This window comes from Gopherus flavomarginatus, chromosome 22 (genome assembly GCF_025201925.1).
Source record: "Gopherus flavomarginatus isolate rGopFla2 chromosome 22, rGopFla2.mat.asm, whole genome shotgun sequence".
NCBI lineage: Eukaryota > Metazoa > Chordata > Testudines > Testudinidae > Gopherus > Gopherus flavomarginatus.
This window is the reverse complement of record NC_066638.1, coordinates 13,846,452-13,869,755: the sequence shown is the minus strand read 5'-3', so window position 1 is coordinate 13,869,755 and position 23,304 is coordinate 13,846,452.

Below are 23,304 nucleotides of genomic sequence, written 5' to 3'. Positions count from 1 at the left end.
GCCTGATGGTTTCATTTTCAGAAGGCAAATGGACTTTTCCTCTGAGTCTTTGTGAATGTTTCCCAGTGCTTCGGTGAGATCCTCCACACACAATGAACCAGTTCAAGATGTCAGAAACTTCCTAGCTTGAAACTGATTCTCCCATTTATCTCCCTTTTGGAAGTCTCCAAGGAACTTGCAAAACTAGACCTGGCTGGATGAGGTACCAAGTGACTATACACCTGTTGTTAGAGCAGGGCTGTGGGTCGAGAGTGGGCATCCAGGCTGTTCCTGTATTTATCTGCTCCCACTACAGCTTCTGCGTGTGTCAGGATACCTATCAGTTGGGCTGGCCAAAGCAAGCTTCTGCTACAGACAATACTATGGGGAGCCAATCAAGCAGTGGATAAACAAGTCAAGTTTGATTGTTCCTCATCCATCATCAGCTAATAAGTGTCTAGTTGCTGATTTCAGCATTGCTTCGTGTCATGCCATGAGGCCTAGAGCACAGTTTCTCAACCTTTTTGATACCAGAGACTGGCTTGCTGCCTTCCTAAACTGTGTCAGGGAGATCTCAGGGAGCGGGGCCAGTCCTGGGACTAGTTGTTGAGAAACACTGGCCTAGAGGATAGTGCGCTGAACTGAGATGCAGGCAAGCAAAGGTCTGTTTCTGGCTCTCCTGCTGAGTGACAGAGCAAATCTCTGCCTCACTTTCCCCACCTATAAAATTATAAAATATCAGGGTTAGAAGGGACCTCAGTAGATCATCTAGTCCATCCCCCTGCTCCAAGCAGGACCAATTCCCAGACAAATTTTTGCCCCAGACCCCTAAATGGCCCCCTCAAGGATTAAACTCATAGGCCTGAGTTTAGCAGGCCAATGCTCCAACCACTGAGCTATCCCTCCCCTAAAAATATGAATAAGTTTTGGGAAAACAAAACCAAACCTCTTCTATCTTATAGCACTGGAAGGGACCCTGAAAGGTCATTGAGTCCAGCCCCTTGCCTTCACTAGCAGGACCAAATACTGACTAAATGTGGTCCAGAATGTGTTGAATCAGATTATAATATCTACCATTTTAAATTCCTTGCCAGTCCTTCCAAAAAGGAAGCTTGACTTGTTTTCTAACCAATACATTGAGCTAATATTGGCGTTTCTGCTTCCAGCTGGATGGATGAGTTCCTCGGTCAGCCAAACACATTCTGCCACCAAGAAGAGCAAGGCAGGCATGTCTTCTATAATGAGTGAGGCCAGCTGGAACGGGTGTCAGGCCAAGCCTTTGCACTCAGTTAAAAATGTACCTCTTAGTGCCAAGGAGCATTGGTGCCAAATGCATGGGTAGGGGGGAGAAACACACTCACAAACTGGAGTGAAAGTTGTCAATTTCTTAGTACCCCCTGGGTGAGTGATCTTACATATAACAAATAACTAACATGCCTGCTAAAGTTTGGGGGGGGGGTGGCACTGCACCATAGGTTGGTGCAAATATCATAAGGAAGGCTCATTGCTTTGCGCCCTCCCCTTGGTGCCAGGATCTGCTATTCCTGGCAAAGAATGACATTCTGCTACTTGGAATGTATCAGAGCAGGGCAAATGATACTGAAGATTGCCCAGGCTGCAGGCTGCCTGCCAGTGGTAGAGCTGCAGCTGTTTGATGCCTGAGCCCTGCAGACATCACCTGGTTAGCTAATCACTTCTGAAGCTGGGAGGAAGATGAACCTCACTGGAAGAAAATGGTAGAACTAAGAATAAAATAAAACTGGCATAAAAAACAACTCAGGTGTGCACATTTAGAAGCTCCTACTGGCAGCCTTCAGATGCTTGTAACATAGCGTAGCTGACAGTCGGCTGGATGGTCTTTGTACAGTCAAACCCACCTGCCCTATATGAAGGGACTGTTGCATAACAGGAACTCATTGGAAGTCACCCTGTAGACTCAGCACAGAATCCCAGGTGTTTATAATCAAAATGGATGATAAGAAGACAAGGGATGATGGATGGGATGCAGGAACTGTCGGATGAAAGAGCAGCGATGGTCAGCACACGCCTTGTTGGCTCCATGATTATTTTGGAATCTTCCTTTTTGTTAATACTTGCTTGCAGGGCAGATGACCAGGACTGGCAGGCTTCAGGGAAGGAGTGTGTTACAAGAAAGAAATTAGAGGAGAGGAAAAGGATGATCTTGTGGTTAGGGCACTGAACTACGGCTCAGTCTCTCTGCGCTTCGGTTCCCCCATCTGCAAAATAGGGTGTAATCATCCCTTCGGCTGTTGGGTTATAAGATCTTCAGAACAGGGACTGTCTCTTACTGTGTGACTGGATGGTGCCTCGCACAATGGGGTCCCTGTGCTACTGTGATAGAAATAGTAAGAACAGAGGCTGTGTGGTTGTGGGAGTGTTGAATGGAAGAAGGGGCTCAGAGGGGAGCAGGAGCAACACACTGAGCAAAGAAGAGGTGCAGCGCACATGTACCAAAAGGGCATTGTTGGCTTCTTATAGTCTTAAAGGGTTAAAAGAAAACTTTGCTAATGCAGAGTCAAGTTTGCTTGGTGATAGCTTGTGTTCTTCCAGAGCATCAAGTTCAGCATAACTCAAACATCTAAAAACCAGGAAATACAATGAGGGTAAATGCTCACACAACCTTAACTCTGCCCTCTTTGACCGATGGCCACAATGCGCCCATAACACATGTGCTCTCCCTCTGCCTGACCCATCGTTCCCCACAACACATACCCCTTGCCAATGTTTCCAGCTCCCCCTCCCCACCACCCTCCTACCCCCTTAAGCCATTAGTTGGCACTGTAGACACCGTTAACACACAAGAAGTCGCACCTTGCATGTAGGCATATCACAGGCAGCAGCTTACTGGAAAGACACCTGCTACCTTGGTTATGTAGCTGGAGCTGCACATTGAGCCAGCCCCCTCCCCCCATTTCCACCACTCACTCCCCATTGGACTTCCTGCCTCTGCTTCAGCAACCAGGCTTCCCCTACCAGCCATGCACCAGGCCCATCCGCTTTGCCCCTCCTCCAAACTGGGCCCTCCCCAAACACTCTGCCACCCCACCCCGTCACACACTCACACACCCTCAGTGATATGTATCTTAACTCTCCATTTTCTGGATTTCAAATGGTTAAATTTGTGTCACTTTCATTCCCCCCACCCCACATCCTAGCTCGCATGGAGGTGGTGGGAGAAGGGTTCAGACATCCCAAGAGAAACATGGTCCCCTGGAACATACAGTGGCCGGAGAGAGGGGCCCAGACCTCTGTAGAGTGGTAGGGATCCCTCAGATCCCAGCACACACATGGAGGTGGAGAATTCAGAGCTGACAGGCCCCTCCACCCTTATACACCCACCTTCCTCTGCTACCCTTCCCATTCCCCAACCCCTCCCACCCTCTCCCTTCCTACTCCCCTTAATTCCTGCCCCCTTCTCCTTCCCTCCCCTACCCCACATTCCCATTGATCCTCCTCTCCATAATACCCCCATCCCTTGCTGCAGATCCAAATCCCTCTTCCCCATTTACCATGTCCTCTTGCTCTTCTAATCACTCCTCCCTTCATTTGCAGGTGTCATTTGGTTGCCTTTCAAAAAATAGTTCTACCAGTTTCTGAATATTTTGGTCTCCTCAGATTTCCCCAGAAGAGCCACTTCTCCTTGTAGAAACAGATGGGAGAAACACTGAGCTGGATTTGCACCTGTAGCGACTGGGGTGGTGCCTGGATCTGAGACCATTAACAGACCCATGGGACTGCAGAGGTCCTATAACAGAGAGGTCATTTTCCAGATAGTTTAGCCTTTCTCTCTGCACATGCCCGGTGCACTCCATTTAGAGTGTGACTAGGCGTGTGAACTGTGGAATGGTGCACACCTAACTTAAGAAGCCAACTCATTTTCAAATAACATTTAATTTGATTTCCCCAAAAGGGCTGGTGGCTGCCATGCATTCAGTTGGGTTAACGCTCTAGCATTTGAGACCCTTGTGCAGTGGTTTGAGCCCTGGTCTAATCTCTCTCTGTGAGCAAAGGATGTGCCAACTTTATGAAAAGATTTTTTTCTCCTAGGGCCTGTATCTCAGGAACCTCTTGAATAAATGCCTCTACATTTGGGTCTTTGACTGTACCCCTTAACCCCATGAGGCAGTCCAAATTTCAAGGCATTGTGATTAACTATACAGGTTTTAGAGCACTTAGAAGAGTCGAGCTTTAAACAAAAATCTAGTCTTATAGCTGTTGCTCTGCTATGAAAAGATTGCCACACATGGGTGGAAGACTTCCTTGGATTCACAACGTTTAGAGCTTTAGAAAGAAAGGGGGAGGTGTATGCAGGGGTGGTCGCTCCTCTCTCTGGGTGCTTTGCTTGGCCATTGACTAACCAGAGAGAGAGAGGAATCAATTGGCTTCTTGCTTCCCACAATCACGAATTGAAACCCTTGTCTGGGTTTTCTGAAGTCATGGTATTTTCTTGTTGAAACTAAAGCACAGCCATGATCAGTCTTTGGAGATAAGATCAGGGGCTAGCCGTGTTAGCCTGTATCCACAAAAACAACAAGGAGTCTGGTGACACCTTAAAGACTAACAGATTTATTTGGGCATAAGCTTTTGTGGGTAAAAAACCCACTTCTTCAGATGCACAGAGTGAAAGTTACAGATGTAGGCATTATATAATGACACATGAAGAGAAGGGAGTTATTTCACAAGTGGAGATCCAGAGCTGACAGGGCCAATGCAATCAGGGTGGATGTAATCCATTCCCAATAATAGATGAGGAGGTGTCAATTCCAGGAGAGGCAAAGCTGCTTTTGTAATGAGCCAGCCACTCCCAGTGTCCCTATTCAAGCCCAAATTAATGGTGTTAAATTTGCAAATGGAAATAAATACATTTGGAAATAAATTCACCACACGTACACTTTGTGCGAGTTAAACGAGCATACATGGTTGTAGGGATGAATATCTCGAGTTGATTACTGCAGAAAAATACAGTTCTGTCAAAATCAAAATACTCCACAAAATCACGTCTGCTTCACTGGAATTTCATTTTGGAAGCAAACCAGGAAAGAAATAAATCTACCAATTGCAAAACATCTGCTTTGACATTTTCAGAATGAAATGTTTTTCTTTAGCATTTTGAAACACTTTGTTCCCAATTTTATAGCCATTACCACATCAGACATAATTTAAAAAGCAAAAAAATGGAAACAAAACACTTAAATGTTGTCAAATAAAGCCTTGCAATTGACTCAATGATTTTTTCCCCTTGGAAGAATTTGCCTATGTGGAGAATTTCAATATGTTCAGATTTCATTCCCATTCAGAATGAAGCCAAATTTCAAAATCTCCAAATCCTTCAGGAACCAAAACTTTCCCTGCACAACTCTAATATTCACTCTCCGTTATCTCAACTTATGTAAAAAATGGACATAACTATTCTGCTGAATATCACCCCAGGAAATTCAGCTTTGTTTGCCTGTCATTAATGTATTTTTCTCAGTACACTTTTCTACTCTATTTCATTTTTGACAGGTCTTTTTTTTTTCCTCTCTGTTCTTTGTCAATGTATCTGACTTGCATTGGGAATGTATAATTGGGATGCATTTGCTAGAAATACTATTTAAATAAATGCTCCTCTGGCAGCTATTTCAAGAAGACACACAGAGGAGAAAGAAAGAAGAAAGATACAGATATGTATGTATGTCTCTTATCTGTACTTTAATTTGCTGTGTACACTTAGCTACACATTATGCAGCTCTGACCCCACACTCCAACCCTTAGACATTACAGTTTGGAGAATTAAATATGGTTCCTATGGAGAGAAGAAAAGGGAAATTGGGTGGTTAGGAACAGGACACACATTGTCTGTGTCTTATTGCTTTAACTATATAGTTATCTATAAGTCTATACCTCTATTGTTAATCAGACTATTTAAGGGAATTCAGCCAGCTAAGTTCCAGGCAACATAACACAAGTGATGATTTTGTGATGTGGACTAAGAAATACAGCAGCAATTCGGGAAAACACTTAAGCAAGTGATTAAATTTAAGCACATGCTTAAGTTCCTTTGTAGTCAATGGGATTACGCATATGCTTAAAGTTGTTCACATGCTTACAGATTCAATTCAACAAAGCATTAAGCTTATGCTTGCGTTCAACTGACTTTCACTGGATGTTTTCACATACGTAAAGTTAAGCGCATGCTTTAGAGCTTTGTGGGTTAAGGCTTTAATAAAGCACATTATAATAATAATTATTAATTATTTGTGCCATGGTAACAGTTAGGTACCCCAGTCAAAGTCCAGGGCACCATTTTGTTAGACACTATATTGCCACAGAGGGAGCGCCAAATAGCTTACGAGTTAAGTATAATACGTCACATAGTGCAATATTACTAGTGTCCAAACATTCCCATCTGGCTGGGAATTTTCTGATCAAATTTTTTTTTTCATTGGAAAATGCTGATTCATTGAAACCAAAACAGTTTGCAGGAAAGGGTTTCTTTCAGCATATCTCACAATTTGAAAAAGAAAAAAAATATCAAAATGATCAATCTCCCATTTTCACATTTTTAGTTTGAAACAACTTTTCAGTTCAATATTTTAATTCATTTATATCTTTAAAAAGGTAAATATAAATAAAGGAATAAATTAAAAAAGGTAAATATTGAAATGAAACATTTCACTTGGTCAGATCTGAATTTTTTTTGCAGATAATGAGATCACAACATTTTTCAAAATTTTGTCTTTTTATCACAATTTGGGCCTGGGAAAATTTGTGAAATCTGAAATGCTCATGAGATGGGAAAGGCATTTGTCTCCCAGCTTTGCTCTCATTTAATTTCCAGGTGTGCATTGCCCCTAGAAATAACACAGTCTGGCTAGTGTCTATTAACAACACCTAAACAAACCCCAATCTCCAACAGATACTTCCTTTTTATATTTTTAAATCATTAATACACTTCTGTCTTAGCCTTTGCTTTAGTATTTAGAACCTTCCTACTGTCTTTGGGGAGGCACAAATACATCCAGGAATCACAGACCTATTATAGCTAGAGGAGGTCAGAATTTTTCTTCTCTCTCCCGCACCTGAGGGAAAATTTCAGTGAAATCCATTAAAAAAATGTTGCTGAAGATGAAATCTGTCTGGGAAGCCCAAGCTATCGATAAGAATGGGACCAAGAGGCACTTGAACTACAATTCCCATGATGCATCATGGTGGTATTTCAAAATGAAACTATTTCAGTTTCATGAAATGTATTTCAGTTTGGGGCTGAAAACCAAAAATGGTTTGTTTTTTCAAGTGTTCAGATTTCTGATAGTAAATTGTAATTTTCAAAAGAAAACAGATAATTTCATGAAAAATCTTTTTAATTAAAAACCCACTTTTCATCAAAAATACAAAGGTTCCATGGAAAATTTTTCATAAGCTGCTAATCCATCATCTTTTGCATGGACCAAAAGAGCCACACATTTGTTAAGCAAAACAGTTAATGCAAGTATAATGGAATAAATCTGTGATGCTTAAGAAAGGCGTTTCAACTCCATAAGTAACAATCAGTTCAAATTGCCTCTCCAGTCTCAGTCCCAATCTCACGCCCAGTCGTGGCATCTCCTTCCCTTTCGGCCATTGCGAATTCTTGAGTGAAATAGTTGCATGATTGCAGTGCGCACTAGATCTGGCTGAAATTTTTCAGCCAAGTAATTTCCTGCTCTGAAAACTGGAGCTTCATCAAAACCAAAAATTTTCACGGGAAAATACAATTTTCAATGACATTTTTCAACAGGAATTTTTTGTTTCACGTCGAAACTTTCATTTGGTTCAAGTTCTGAAAACATTTTGGAATTTTTGGATCTTTGCTTTTTCTCCCTCAAATGCAATAAATGGAATGATGTCTCCAGCCGTTCTTATTTTTCCCTACTCTGTAACTTTTCACAACTTGTTCAACTTAGAGCCAAGTTATAGAATTTCATTTTTCTTGTTGTTACTCTGTCTCTTTGCCCAAGTCACTTTCCCAAATTGGAAAAGTTTGGGAGTTGGGGGAACACCCCAACTGTTCTGTTTCTTTTGGCATGCAGATAGGAGGAGAAATGGAGGTAGAGGAATTGAAATTGTGAGTTTTTCAGTCTTTGAAAACCAATAGATTCAAATAAAAAATAAATTTTCTTTTATTTCATTTTGAAATTTTCCCAGGAAAAATTTCACACATAGGAAAAAGGAGGTTTGACTCCCTCTAGTGGTCACACAACCAGGCACATGGCCAATTAGCCCCATTGTGCTAAGGACTGCCCATAACACATAGTAAGATACAATCTCTGCTCTGAAGACCTTACTGCTTTTCATTCTGGGTCAGTACAACACTAGCACAATGGGGCCCTGGTCTAAAACTGGGGTCCCTGGGCACTGGATAAAACAAATGATAAATCAAATACTGCTACTACTACTACTAATATCTAAATAGAGGCAGAGAGATAGGATGTGAATTGCTTAAAGTCAAAAAGCAAGTCAGTGCTAGATCTCGTGCTCCAATTCAGCTTACCTGATTCTCATTCCAGTGTCCCCATTCCCTGCTTCCAGCAGCAAGGTCGCCACAACTAAGACTCCTCCAAGGGTCTCTAGTTGGGCACTCAAAAGGGTGGCCCCTGAAATGAGAAGCCCCTTTTGGAAATAGTGGCATTTGCACATGCAGAGGAGAATCATCCACACAGAAGAGGTAAACGAAAGGTAAAAGCTCATCAAAAAGGAGAGTGCGGAAAGAAAAGCTCCGAAGTCCAAGAGCTGAGCTGCATGGGATAACTGGGAGGAAGTGTCTTTGCTCAAAGGGGGAGCAGGGACAGGAGAAAGAGCAATTAATTAAAAATGGATATAATCTTACAAATGAATATTAATTGATATGTAACTTGCTAGCAAGCTCTATGCAAATGTACAGGGAGGAGTGGAAAAACCCTCCAAATGATCCTTGCAAGGTTATTGTATTAATAAGATTTCACATTTATTGCCTCTGTTATTTTGAGTTAATTACATGGGTGCCTAAATGTATCTCTTTTAAATCTCAATTAATGCATTTTACAATCAATTCATATTTAATTAACATAACTGGCAGATTAAACTTAAAGGGAACGCTTATTTGACAGTGTTCACCATTCTTTCTCTTCTATGCAGTATTTAAGCAGTATAATTGACAATCATAGGATAAAATCTGACGGCTTTATAGTTTGCCAACCCCTCCTGTTATGAAAATTGGTATTCAAGAAGGTTCTCTCAGCCTAAAATACTTACTGCTGGACTATAGGGTCAGATACATTCAGTGGAAGTTAGGTCTCTAAATCCTTTTAAAAATCTGGGCCTAAACTGCAGATAGACCCTTGCATAGGACACCTAGCAGCAAGAAGCCCATTGGAGATAAGGGACGTTTGTACGAAGCACCTCATTCTTTCTCCTATCCTCACAGGCAGGCAGTTCTGCTCCAGAATTGTCACTAATCAGATAGGAGGTGCAATTAGCATGGCCTGGGGTGGGTTGGTGCAGCACATCCCCACTGTAGGTCCTGCCGGTAGCACTTCCATGGAACTTCTGAGGGAATTTACAATCCCTGAGGTAGAATTTGATTCAGCATCTGGATGTTTGCTTCCTTCTCTGGACTGGCAGGGCTAGTTCTTCAATTGATGTAAATCAGAGTAGCTCCTTTTTAGTGGTGCCATATCCATTTTCACCAGCTGAGGATCTGGCCCTGTGATGTTACAAAGTCTACAAAATTAGTCTAGAACATTCAAGACAGCAGAGGTTTACTTGAGGGCCTGAAGTCAGAAGTGCTGGGAAAGGTGATACAAGTGAATCCACTTTCTGCTAACTTACCCCTTACACTCAATTAAATTTCCTTAGAATGACCTACACACACTTATAGATGTGTAAGGGAGGCCACATTGGTGTAATTTATTCATAGAGAAGCAGCAAGAAGGTGTAAGATGACATAGGAAATGGAAATGAGTCCAGGATCTCCTCAGAGTCATGAGTAGATCAGTGATGACTGGGGCCAGATTTACACCTTACGCACCCCTAGGCACAGCATCTTCAGCGCTCGCCACCCAGAAACACTTCTACAGACCCCCCCCACTACAACAGCCCTGCACACACCCCCACCCCTCACGCACAGATGCCCCCACTGCCCAGAGCCCCCTCACACACCCCCACCACAACTGCCCAGCACCCCTCACAGACCCCCCACTGCCCAGTGCCCCAACACACATGGACCTCCTCCAACCCCACTGCCCAGCAGCCCCCACAAAGCCCCCCAGAGACCCATTCTCCCATGCCCTGCCTCCCGGGCGCACTTACTGGCCCCGCTGGGAGGTGACTTGCCTGCTGGGCTGAGCTGGCTGCACAGCTGGGACCAGTCAGGAATTGCTCTGGCCCCTCAGGCTGGAGCTGGAGCAGGTCCTGCCCAGGCTGGGCTCCCTCAGGACCCACTTGCCCAGCAGGGCCCCCTGCATTGTATTGTTGAGCTCTTCCCTGGCACTGGAGGCTGCTTCGCTTTCTTTGCTGGCAGACGTACTCCAGTGGGGCTGCATGGGGCCATCACCCCCTCAGCTGCCCCCCACACACACCATGCCCAGGAGCAGCAAACTTTGAATTTTTAGGCACCCATAGGCATGTGCCTACTGTGCCTCATTGGAAATACAGCCCTGTAGCGAGGCAGTGGGATATCCCACAGCCCCGTGGAGGGATGAGCCTCTGCCGAGCCCTTCTTCAGGCCCTGATGATGACTCTCAACTGGGTGAAATGTTGTTCTGACTTCCAAGGTGTTCTGGCTCATTTCTAAATCTGCGTGAGGAAATCACTGGGCAATATGGCTGTGAAATGCCCTGACTACTTGTGATGTGTCCTGCTTTGGTAGCTGGGCCACACAGAGAAAAAAACTTCCCACTGTTCTGAGTTAATGAATTAGTCCTTTAGTTCAAGTGGTATAAAGGCCTGTGTTTCTGAAACAGAAGCCTGTGGGTTCAATCTTGAGTAATGACTCCCAGAGGGGATCCTTACAAAAAGGGGCCTCTTGCATGGATTTGAACTGCTTTGGGCCTTAGATGCTTGGGATGAGCTTCTCCTGAGGAGGGGGTAGGAGGGACATGTAATACCCTGGCCAGCTGTATAGTGTCCCTTTCTATGAGCTGGCCTATAGAGAGGGTTAGAGCCTAGTACTGCTGCCAGCTAGATGAGTTACTCCTTTAGCTTAAGTGTTGTGGTGCTGATGGTCAGTTTGCACTGGTGACCCATGATGAGCATTGTTACTGGGCTTGATAGTAGTTAATCTCACGGAATATGCACATAAGGAAGTTCCTTTTTTTTCCTTTCTAACACTCAGAAGGAGGGTCTCCCTGCCCCCTTTGTGTTTACGAATCCCCGGTTATCTCATGTAATTAATACAAGAATAATCCACGTTTTAAAATTCCTTGCCAGGATTAGCCAGTGGCTGGAGTGCTTAGCTCGTGTATACACAGGATCTCTCCAAGGACTTGTCTTCTAATATTTATTCTAGTGACTGTAACATTCCGATAAGAGAAGCATATGACACTGGAAATACAGAATAAATTTACATCTACTAAACTGCAAAAAGCTACATTCATATGGAATTAATGCTCTGAGCAAAAGTAACCCACAAAAGCATGGAAATCCATAATAAAGGCTGTCAGGCATCTCCAGCTTTAACTCAGCCAAATATGCCTATGTTTTAACGGAATCTCAGGAAGTGGTGGATAATCCTACATTTTCAACTTTATGCTAGGGAGGTCCAAAGCATCTTGCCACAATTTTACAACACTCAACCTGATCAAGATCGCATTCAAGTCAGTGGGAATTTTGATCTCACTGGAGTCAAGACCAGACCTAGAGTTCTGCAAATAATTCACAAGTAATTAAATGATTAATTTTGCCCCCTTTTCTGTTTACAAATTGTCAGCAGAGTGCAATTTATGTATGCATTGATTAGAACTATCAGTTAATTTCTTTTGTGAAGAATTCTTGACCTACAGACCACATAGACTGCAAACAGAAGAACTGAGTGTATGAAGTCCATGAGTGTGTTGTTCATTTCAGAACTCATCCAATCAGGGAATAGAAACAAAACCATATGACTTATGTGTCTAACCAACAGAGTGTGACTTGTAAATTGTGATCTTTCCGATGGAATATACAACTGAAGATTCACTTTTGGCAAAGATTTGACCATTTGAATTAAAAGCTTGCTTCGGGGAGCACTAGCACTTGTAAAGCAAGAGTGCTTGAATATTTGTAGAAAGAAACATGAAAGAGTTGAAAAAAAATTGCTTTAGACTTCAAATGAATATTCATGGAAATTGTTTGCACTATTTTTAGCTCTAATTACACATAGCATGTAGTGATTTTTTTCTCTCTTTATCTCAATTAAATTCCAGTTTATTTTATTATTTGTATTACAAATTTTCAGGTGTTTTTCACTGAATTTCTGATCTGTCTGCTTCCAGTATGGGCTAAATCCAAGAAGTGCAAAGATTAGATTGGTTCTGTCCAGCATCTTTAGTCATACTGTACTATGGGATGAAAAACTGTGAAAATAGAGAATCCATTATGGTTAATCCCAAGTGATCAAAAACCATGAGTCAGACTCCAAAAGATGATGAGACTGTATGCAGTCATGTACATCGATGGTATCGTTATCTATGGTAAGTCCTGGAATGAACATTTAAAATATGTCCCAGGACCCTTGCAGGCCCTCAGAAGTGTGAGACTTGCAGCTAACCCTGCCAAGTGTCATGTAGTAAATCAAGAAGTGATGTTCCTGCGGTATACAGTGGGAAAGGGAAACCTGCATCCATCGGTGGGAAAGGTCCATGCTCTGGTGGAATGCTCTGAACCCACTATGAAGAGGCAGGCATGATGCTTCCTGAGATTGGGAGGCTATTATAAGTAGATTTTTCTGAATTTTGCCCTGATTGCAGCCCCCATGATGGACCTGGTGAAAGACACAGCCTCTAAGGTCTGGTGGTCTTGAGATTGTGCCATGGACTCCAAGAAATTGAGAGATCAGCTGATTCAGGAGCCAGTCTTGTTTCACCCTGATTGTTGGAAATCTGTTGTCCTGCAGATGGATGCCTCTGATATCCGCCTAAGGGCTGTGCTGTCACGAGAGGTGGAGGGAGAACAGCACCCAACACCCTTTACCTCAGCCAGAATTTGTTCCCCTAAGAAAGAGTCCATGGCGATAAAACAGGCCATTGCAGCACTCCACTATTCCTCATAGGGACGGCCATTCATCTTGTGATGAATCGTGCACCTCTTTGGTGGCTGAATGTCATGAAAAACCATAACCTGCAGATTATGCGCTGGTACCTCCCACTGCAGCCATACAAGTTTGCAGTATTGCACTGAGCAAGACATGACCACAAGAACACAGACTTCTTTTTACGGGAAGGAGGAGACCCGTGTATGCAGACTAAGCCCATGGCTCCCAGCCTGAGGAGGAGGGAGTGTGATGGGGTTTACAACCCCCACGTTGCAATATTCATGAGTTCTTATCTGAGAGACTTAGACAAAACTGAGGGAGATTATTCTTGATTAGGAATAAGACCTAGACCATCATTTATTTTAGGTGAAGCCAACTCCCAAGCACAGCTCTCTTAAAGAGAGAAACTCACATCTCCTCTTCCCAAATAAACAAGAACAAATACAATGCACAGCAGTAGATATACAAATAAAAAGAAAACCCTATTCACTCACTAACAATTGTCTATTTGCCTTTGAAGTGCCCTGCACAGTCACATGGATGTGTATGTCATCCCTTCTGTCTCTGCACTGTGGCGATCAATACCATCCTTGCTCATTGGTGAAGTCCATTCTGTGGATTCCTAAATGACCCCTCCTGGTTCCATCCCTGAAGACTTGGTCTCTGCCTCCCATGCTGTCTCATTTCTTGTCTCCATATCCTCCCTGCATTCTAGGATTTGTTGAAGGTGTCTAATCTTCTGTCTATTCGTCAGTCCCTCAGGAGTGACACCCTCGTAGGACCTAGGGGTTTTGTGACTAAGTCCTTCCATCATATCAATGTACATGATGGTGCTGCTGCAAAATCTCAAGTTCTTGTGACTCCTTCTCATAACAAACTTTTTCTTTATCTTTGTCACTTTTCTTATACAGAGTCAAGTCACTTTTATATTTTACATCAATTTATACAAAAAAACCAAATCCTGTTTTTTAGTTTTCTGTTGAACAAAACCTCTGCTGGTGACAACCCATGCTTTGAGGGTGCAGCCCTATAATTCAGCAGCAGTAAGTAAAGGTCCAAGTTGGACGCCTCTGTTTTTTTAAGCAGACTTTTAATTATTTTCACACCATTTTCCATTAAACCATTAGACTGTGGCTATCTAGGACTAGATGTAACATGTTTAAACCCATATTTGTTAGCAAGTTGTCTGAACTCATATCCATCAAATTGTGGTCCCTTATCTGACATTATCAGCCTGGTATACTTTGTCTGGCAAAAATGAACTTTATGCGCATAATTACATGCTTTGCAGTAGTGTCTTCTAGCAATGCTGTTTCTGGAAAGTGTGATAAATAATCCAAAACCATCACATAGTTTTTTCCATTTTATGTGAACAAATCAATGCCCACTTTCTGCCTCGGAGCTAAAGTCTCTTGAGTAATCATCATGGACTCCTTTACTCGACTAGGGCTGTATTTCTGGCATGTTTCACAAGCTCTAATGGTTTCGTCTAGGTCTGCGTTCATTTAAGGCAAATATAAAACATCTCTAGTCCTTTTACATTTTTCTGTTACCAAGTGTCCTTCATATGTCCTATTTAGCATATCTTTCTGCAATGCTTTTGGAACCATTAGTTTTGTGCCCTTGAACAGAATCCCATCCAATACAGAAAGTTCTCCTTTAAGCTGATAATAAGGACTGGGTATATAGTGCCCAGGCCACCATGTGCATGTAGCTTGGATGACTCTTTGCAATGTCTCATCCTTCGCTGTGGCTTCAGCAGTTACAGTCCACATTTTGTCTGAGACTGGACATGTTTTTCTTATGAGGTTCGGCACGCAAGATATCCAAATCTGGATTTAATTCCTTTACAGTTCTTTCAAAAGCTCTGGAAAAAAGTGTGTCTGCCACCACCAGGCCTTTTCCAGACCTGCATACCATTAGTAAATCATATATCTGTAACAGAACCAATAATCTCTGTAGTGTCTAGGGGAGTGTCTGCTAACCCTTTTTTTTTGGGTTTTTTTGCAGTAGCCACTAGTAACTTGTGGTCTGTTTCTGCTATCACCGATCTCCCAAAACATAACATTTCTTACATCCATGAACCAGGGCTAAGGCCTCCTTTTCTATTTGAGAATATTGCAACTCTGTTTTGCTTAGTGCCACAGGTCTCCCGCATGAGTGCTGCTCCAATGACTTCTTTGGAGTCATCTGTAGACGATGTCATCTGGAAAGTAGTGTCATAATATCTGAGGACTGGAGCCTCCTTTATTAACTTTTTAAGGTTTTCAAACTCTTTATTAAGATTGGGATTCCCACGTCCATTTGGCATTTTTACACAGAAGTACTCTGGTTTTATCAGCCAAGTTGGGTATAAATTTGCTTACAGAATTTACCCGCCCCCAAAATTTTTGTACCCCATCATTGCCTGTTGGGGCCGGCCTGTTGGTAGTCACCAGCACCCCGCTGAAGTCTACCTGTACCTCTTGTTCTGTCAACTTTTCCCCAGATACATTATTTCTCTGACCCAACATTTACATTTCTGTAGGCCCTTCCTACCAAACTTTGGAGCCTCCTGTCATCTTCCTCTAGTATACGACTGTCATAAACAGATAGCTAAGGGTTAATGTCTCTTTCACCTGAAGCACCTGACCAGAGGACCAATCAGGAAACCAGATTTTTTCAACTTTGGGTGGAGGGAATTGAGTGTCTAAGTCTTTTGTGAGTCTGCCTGCTTTCTCTGAGCTTTGGAGAAGTACTTTCTACTTTCTAGTCTTCTGTTTCTAAGTGTAAGGACAAAGAGATTAGATAGTAAGTTCTATGGTTTCTTTTCTTTGGTATTTGCATAAATATAAGTGCTGGAGTGCTTTGATTTGTATTCTTTTTAAATAAGGCTGTTTATTCAATATTCTTTTAAGCAATTGACCCTGTATTGTATCATCTTAATACAGAGAGACATTTGGATGTATTTTTCTTTCTTTTTATATAAAGCTTTCTTTTAAGACCTGTTGGAGTTTTTCTTTACTTCAGGGAAATTAAGTCTGTACTTACCAGGAAATTGGTGGGAGGAAGAAATTAAGGGGAGATCTGTGTGTTGGATTGCTAGCCTAATTTTGCATTCCCTCTGGGGGAATAGGAAAGTACTTTTTGTTTTCAGGATTGGGAACAGAGAGGGGGAGTCTCTCTGTGTAGTTTCACAGAGCTTGTGTCTGTGTATCTCTCCAGGAGCACCTGGAGGGGGGAAAGGAAAAAGGATTATTTCCCTTTGTTGTAAGACTCAAGGGATTTGGGTCTTGGGGTCCCCAGGGAAGGTTTTTCAGAGGAACCAGAGTGCCCCAAAACACTCTAATTTTTTGGGTGGTGGCAGCAGGTACCAGGTCCAGGCTGGTGGCTAAGCTTGAAGGTTTTCATGCTAACCCCCATATTTTGGACGCTAAGGTCCAGATCTGGGAATAAAGTTATGACATGAGTGGCAGTGGGTGGGATCTAGACAGAATCCAGAAGCCAGTAGGAATATTATATTTTTCTTTTCTCTGCTAAGGGCTTTTTAGCAGAGAGAAACAGTTTGGTTTTAAAAGGGAACCAAAGAGAATTTTTTTTTTCTGCTCTCTCTGGCAGTTTGTGGCTTGCATAATAAGCAAGAAGCCATTACCAAACTGTTAAGGGTCTTTTGTCATGCAATAGCCCTCCCATTAGGAGGCAAGTTCCAGCACTATAGGCATGCAAATAAAGTGGTTTTTCTGGTTTCCTTTCATTGAACATTAGCTAAAGAGAGAAAGGGAAAAAAGCACTGTTGCTAGGCAGACTTCAGGAGGCAACAGAGAACCTGCAGTTCAGAAGATAAACACCGGAGGGCACCCCAACACAAGAAAACAGGAACCATGACTTCTAAGGCAAAAATTGACGCCGAAGAACAAATCAAAGAAGCTGAACACAGGCGACAGATGGAGATGAAAGAAAAGGAAGAAAGCATGAAACTGGCAGCCTTCCAAAGAGAACAGGCAGCCCAAGAGGCAGCACACAAAAGAAAACTAGAAGAAGAAGAGGTGGCCCACCGCCGAGAAATGGAAAAGCACCAAAAAGAAATGGAAAAACAACAAAAAGAAATGGAAAAACAACAAAAAGAGAATGAAGAGAAGGAAAAACAGAGAAAACATGAACTGGAGTTGGCAAAAGCTGGGTTGCATGTGCCAGCCAACCCTAACAACCCGGCGCCCATTATTGCTCCACAGCACAGGAAATTTCCCACCTACAAGGCAGGAGATGACACCGAGGCCTTCTTGGAAAATTTTGAAAGAGCCTGTCTTGGGTACAGCATTCCCGAAGACCAGTACATGGTAGAATTGAGGTCACAGCTCAGTGGACCTTTAGCAGAGGTGGCAGCTGAAATGCCTAAGCAGCAAATGAATGACTATAAACTTTTTCAAACCAAGGCCAGATACAAAATGGGGATAACCCCAGATCATGCCCGTCGGCGCTTCAGAACCCAAAAGTGGAAACCAGAGGTGTCATTTCCCAAACACGCCTACTACATTGCAAAAAATTATAAGGCCTGAATAACAGGAAACAACATTCAAACCTTGGAAGAACTGAACCTCCTCATACAAATGGAGCAGTTCTTGGATGGTGTTCCTGAAGACATCACACGGTACATACAAGATGGAAATCCCAAAGATATCGCTGAGGCGGGGGAGATTGGAGCCAAATGGATGGAACTGGCAGAAAGCAAGAAAGCTACTGTCAAGGGGAACGATTACCCCAGGGGGCACACAGACCATAAACCCTACAACCGAGGACAGCCAAAGACCCCACATACCACCCAAGTAAAGCCACAGATACCCTACCCTTCAACCTCACCAGTCTCCAGTAACTCACCTCGGCCCAGTGACCCATCAGATGGAAGATGCTTTAAGTGTAATGAACTGGGACATATCAAGGCCAAGTGTCCCAAGAACACCATGCGAGTGCAATTCATTACACCACCATCACACCAAAGATCCCCAGGCCCGGATGCCTCTCAAATACCCTTGGAGCGAAGGGAAAATTTGAGAGTGGGCGGAAAGAAGGTTACTGCGTGGAGAGACACGGGGGCACAAGTGTCAGCTATCCACCAATCCTTCGTTGACCCCAAATTCATCAACCCAAAGGCCAAAGTTACAATTTACCCCTTCATGTCACAAGCTGTAGACTTGCCTACAGCTCAACTGCCTGTCCAGTACAAAGGCTGGTCAGGAATGTGGACTTTTGCAGTCTATGACAATTATCCTATCCCCATGCTACTGGGGGAAGACTTGGCCAACCAGGTGAGGCGGGCCAAGAGAGTGGGAATGGTTACACGTAGCCAAACCAGGCAAGCTTCCAGACCCATTCCTGTTCCTGAACCGTCCACAGAGGCCCCGTCTGTGTTACCGGAGACCCAAACAGAGGTAGTGGACCCGGATTCCATGCCTACCACTGAAACAGCCACAGCACCTCCAGTCCCAGGCCCGGAACTGGAACAGCAACCAGCACCAGCCATTGCAACCCCATCTTCAAACTCAACGCCAGAGGGCGCCAGCGAGCCAGAACTGGCAAAAGCAAAAGACAGCCATACCCAAAAGGCTCAGCCAGAGCCTGAAATACCCTCAGGTGCACCAGCGGAGAGCGGTTCACCAGCAACGGAAACAACCCCATCACCTACATCGCTTCCAGAGGGACCAAGCCCAAGTCCACAGTCTGAGGAAGAACTGGTGACCCAGCCTCAAGGAAACAGTTCCAGACTGAGCAGAAAGCGGATGACAGCCTTCAGAAAGCTTGGGCGGCGGCACGGAGCACCCCACCGCCTCTCAGCTCTTCTAATCGATCCCGGTTTGTTATAAACCAAGAACTTTTATACAAGGAAATTCTTTCTGGTGGACACCGGGAAAAATGGCAGCCGCAAAAACAGTTGGTGGTTCCAACTAAGTACCGGGGGAAGCTCTTAAGCTTAGCCCATAATCATCCCAGTGGCCATGCTGGGGTGAACAGAACCAAGGACCGGTTGGGGAAGTCCTTCCACTGGGAGGGGATGGGCAAGGATGTTGCCAATTATGTCCGGTCTTGTGAGGTATGCCAAAGAGTGGGAAAGCCTCAAGACCAGGTCAAGGCCCCTCTCCAGCCACTCCCCATAATTGAGGTCCCATTTCAGCGAGTAGCTGTGGATATTCTGGGCCCTTTCCCAAAAAAGACGCCCAGAGGAAAGCAGTACGTACTGACTTTAGTGGACTTTGCTACCCGATGGCCAGAAGCAGTCGCTCTAGGCAACACCAGGGCTAACACTGTGTGCCTGGCCCTAACAGACATCTTTGCCAGGGTAGGTTGGCCCTCTGACATCCTTACAGATTCAGGGTCTAATTTCCTGGCAGGGACCATGGAAAAACTGTGGGAAACTCATGGGGTGAATCACTTGGTTGCCACCCCGTACCACCATCAAACCAATGGCCTGGTGAAAAGGTTCAATGGAACTTTGGGGGCCATAATACGAAAATTCATCAACAAATTCTCCAATAATTGGGACCTAGTGTTGCAGCAGTTGCTGTTTGCCTACAGGGCTGTACCACATCCCAGTTTAGGGTTTTCACCATTTGAACTTGTGTATGGTCACGAGGTTAAGGGGCCATTACAGTTGGTGAAGCAGCAATGGGAGGGGTTTACGCCTTCTCCAGGAACTAACATTCTGGACTTTGTAAGCAACCTACAAAGCACCCTCCGACATTCTTTAGCCCTTGCTAGAGAAAACCTAAAGGATGCTCAAAAAGAGCAAAAGGCCTGGTATGACAAACATGCCAAAGATCGGTCCTTCAAGGTAGGAGACCAGGTTATGGTCTTGAAGGCGCAACAGGCCCATAAAATGGAAGCATCATGGAAAGGGCCATTCACGGTCCAAGAGCGCCTGGAAGCTGTAAACTACCTCATAGCATTTCCCAATTCCTCACTAAAGCCTAAAGTGTACCATGTTAATTCTCTCAAGCCTTTCTATTCCAAAGACTTACAGGTTTGTCAGTTTACAGTCCAGGGAGATGATGCTGAGTGGCCTGACGGTGTCTACTACGACGGAAAAAAAGACGGTGGCGTAAAAGAGGTGAACCTCTCAACCACCCTGGAACGTCTGCAGCGGCAACAAATCAAGGAGCTGTGCACTAGCTTCGCCCCATTGTTCTCAGCCACCCCAGGACGGACTGAACGGGCATACCACTCCATTGATACAGGTAATGCTCACCCAATCAGAACCCCACCCTACCGAGTGTCTCCTCATGCCCAAGCTGCTATAGAACGGGAGATCCAGAACATGCTACAGATGGGTATAATCCGCCCATCTACCAGTGCATGGGCATCTCCAGTGGTTCTGGTACCCAAACCAAATGGGGAAATACGCTTTTGCGTGGACTACCGTAAGCTAAATGCGGTAACTCGTCCGGACAACTATCCAATGCCCCGCACCGATAAGCTATTGGAAAAGTTGGGACGTGCCCAGTTCATCTCTACAATAGACTTAACCAAGGGGTACTGGCAAGTACCGCTAGATAAACCTGCCAAGAAAAGGTCAGCATTCGTCACCCATGCGGGGGTGTATAAATTCAATGTCCTTCCTTTCGGCCTTCAAAATGCACCCGCCACCTTCCAGAGGCTGGTAGATGGTCTACTAGCTGGACTGGGAGAATTTGCAGTTGCCTACCTCGATAATGTGGCCATTTTTTCAGACTCCTGGCCCGAACACCTACTACACCTGAAAAAGGTCTTTGAGCGCATCAGGCAGGCAGGATTAACTGTTAAGGCCAAAAAGTGTCAAATAGGCCAAAACAGAGTGACTTACCTGGGGCACCAGGTGGGTCAAGGAACCATAAACCCCCTACAGGCCAAGGTGGATGCTATCCAAAAGTGGCCTGTCCCACGGTCCAAGAAGCAGGTCCAATCCTTCTTAGGCTTGGCCGAATACTACAGGCGATTTGTACCACACTACAGCCAAATCGCTGCCCCACTGACCGACCTGACCAAAAAGACCCAGCCAAATGCAGTTAAGTGAACTAATGAGTGTCAAACGGCCTTTACCCAACTTAAGGCAACGCTCATGTCTGACCCTGTGCTCAGGGCCCCGGACTTTGACAAGCCATTCCTAGTAACCACGGATGCATCTAAGCGTGGTATAGGAGCAGTGCTCATGCAGGAAGCAACAGATCACAACTTCCATCCTGTCGTGTTTCTCAGCAAGAAACTGTCTGAAAGGAAAAGTCACTGGTCAGTCAGTAAAAAGGAATGCTATGCCATTGTGTACGCCCTGAAAAAGCTACGCCCATATGTTTGGGGACGGCGGTTCCAACTACAAACTGACCATGCTGCACTAAAGTGGCTTCATACTGCCAAGGAAAACAACAAAAAACTTCTTCGTTGAAGTTTAGCTCTCCAAAATTTTAATTTTGAAATTCAACACATCACAGGAGCTTCTAACAAAGTAGCTGATGCACTCTCCCGTAAAAGTTTCCCAAAATTCAGTAGTTAAAAAGTGTTCTTAAAATGTAAAAGTCTGTTAGTTATATACTTAGAAGTATATGTAAAGGTGTATGTGTTGTATTAATCTGTTTATTTTCAAGTTCTAAAAGAAAATCGCCGCCAGTGAGCTGCCCCACTGTCTGCAATTTGGGGGGCGTGTCATAAACAGATAGCTAAGGGTTAATGTCTCTTTCACCTAAAGCACCTGACCAAAGGACCAATCAGGAAACCAGATTTTTTCAACTTTGGGTGGAGGGAATTGAGTGTCTAAGTCTTTTGTGAGTCTGCCTGCTTTCTCTGAGCTTTGGAAAAGTACTTTCTACTTTCTAGTCTTCTGTTTCTAAGTGTAAGGACAAAGAGATCAGATAGTAAGTTCTATGGTTTCTTTTCTTTGGTATTTGCATAAATATAAGTGCTGGAGTGCTTTAATTTGTATTCTTTTTAAATAAGGCTGTTTATTCAATATTCTTTTAAGCAATTGACCCTGTATTGTATCATCTTAATACAAAGAGACATTTGGATGTATTTTTCTTTCTTTTTATATAAAGCTTTCTTTTAAGACCTGTTGGAGTTTTTCTTTACTTCAGGGAAATTAAGTCTGTACTCACCAGGAAATTGGTGGGAGGAAGAAATCAAGGGGAGATCTGTGTGTTGGATTGCTAGCCTAATTTTGCATTCCCTCTGGGGGAATAGGAAAGTACTTTTTGTTTTCAGGATTGGGAACAGAGAGGGGGAGTCTCTCTGTGTAGTTTCACAGAGCTTGTGTCTGTGTATCTCTCCAGGAGCACCTGGAGGGGGGAAGGGAAAAAGGATTATTTCCCTTTGTTGTAAAACTCAAGGGATTTGGGTCTTGGGGTCCCCAGGGAAGGTTTTTCAGAGGAACCAGAGTGCCCCAAAACACTCTAATTTTTTGGGTGGTGGCAGCAGGTACCAGGTCCAGGCTGGTGGCTAAGCTTGAAGGTTTTCATGCTAACCCCCATATTTTGGACGCTAAGGTCCAGATCTGGGAATAAAGTTATTATTACAACATCATCCTTATATATTTTGGTACATTCAATCCCATTAAAGAGCAGTCATTCATTTATTTGGAACAGTTCAGGTACAGAACTTAACACAAAAGTTAGTCTGCAAAAGTAGTATCTCCCAAAAGGTATGTTAAAAGTACAAATGTGTACTACTTTTTTCTACAGGAACCTGTCAAAATCCAGCTGATGCATCTAGTGTGGAGAAATATTTAGCGTCTGCTGTTTCTCCAAAGATTTCTTGCCTTGTAAGTATAGGAAAATGTTCCCTTTTTACATACTTATTAATTTACCTGTGATCTAAACATAGACAAAGCGCTCCTTTCCACATTGTCTTTTAGCTTTACTTCCAGCTTGCATACATCAACAGTTGGAATCAGCCTCTCAGTGTAAGCTCTGAGCTTTACATAAGAACGGCCGTACTGGGTCAGACCAAAGGTCCATCTAGTTCAGTATCCTGTCTACTGATAGTGGCCAATGCCGGGTGCCCCAGAGGGAGTGAACCTAACAGGCAATGATCAAGTGATCTCTCTCCTGCCATCCATCTCCACCCTCTGACAAACAGAGGCT